A 463-nucleotide genomic window follows, 5' to 3' on the forward strand; every position below is an offset into this window, starting at 1 on the left:
AAATCCCATTTGACACACATTGTAGCCTCACAAGATCAAACAGTACAAAATGTAGCTGCCCCTCCCTCATCCACCAGCTCACTTCACTAATGAATTTATAGCAACGCTCTCTTTAGAGGCTCTTCATATGCTCGAGATTCTCTCAAACCCTCCGACTTTGCTTCAGGACTAGTTTATATCTGCAGCACTTAGCAACTGTCACTGAGCTTGCACTGAAATATTTACTATTACGTTATCCACTCCTCTCCAGAAAAGCAAAAATGAGTAGTTAAAGAGATGCCTAGTTGATTTAAGAGGAGGCTTCTGAAGACTGTAGGAATGAGACACTTAGCTGATTTTGTTAAATTTAGCAATAGTAGCATGGATGAAAGGCAAGATACCACAAAGTGAGCACATGCTGACCACAACACCATGTAGGCAGCTGATTCAAAAATAGATGTTCTAGGAGATGGGCCTGAAGAGT

General features: G+C 41.3%; 1 protein-coding gene across 1 annotated transcript in view; it reads right to left on the minus strand.

Annotated features, from left to right (window-relative positions):
- PTPN14 (protein tyrosine phosphatase non-receptor type 14) overlaps positions 1 to 463 on the minus strand; it is a 72,281-nt gene that overhangs the window by 34,687 nt on the left and 37,131 nt on the right.

The sequence above is a fragment of the Antrostomus carolinensis genome, unplaced genomic scaffold (assembly GCF_000700745.2).
Source record: "Antrostomus carolinensis isolate BGI_N321 unplaced genomic scaffold, ASM70074v2 scaffold1033, whole genome shotgun sequence".
Lineage (NCBI taxonomy): Eukaryota > Metazoa > Chordata > Aves > Caprimulgiformes > Caprimulgidae > Antrostomus > Antrostomus carolinensis.